This window comes from Carlito syrichta, unplaced genomic scaffold (assembly GCF_000164805.1).
Source record: "Carlito syrichta isolate Samal-C Ts95f unplaced genomic scaffold, Tarsius_syrichta-2.0.1 Scaffold115818, whole genome shotgun sequence".
NCBI lineage: Eukaryota > Metazoa > Chordata > Mammalia > Primates > Tarsiidae > Carlito > Carlito syrichta.
Genome location: NW_007059914.1, coordinates 253 through 544, shown reverse-complemented (window position 1 = coordinate 544; position 292 = coordinate 253).

Sequence of the window (292 nt, the reverse complement as noted above, 5' to 3'; positions counted from 1 at the left end):
AGCGGGGGGAGCCACTATAAGCGGCCGGAGGCCGAGCGACCCCTGGTGCACAGCGCGGGAAGCGCGGGGGCGGGGCAGGCAGCGCCCCCACCCACGTCCCCCGGGCTCTAGGTTCTTACCCGGCCCTGAGCGGGTTCTGCGGGGTTTCGGGGACCCCATCCAATCCTGACTTTTACCCTTTGCCGGGAGTTTGGCATTGTCAGAGCCCAGAGGAAGCCAAAAACGGCGATGGGATAGAGGTCGAGATACAAACACGCAGAAGAAAAGACAGAGGTAGATTCCCGAGATAAAA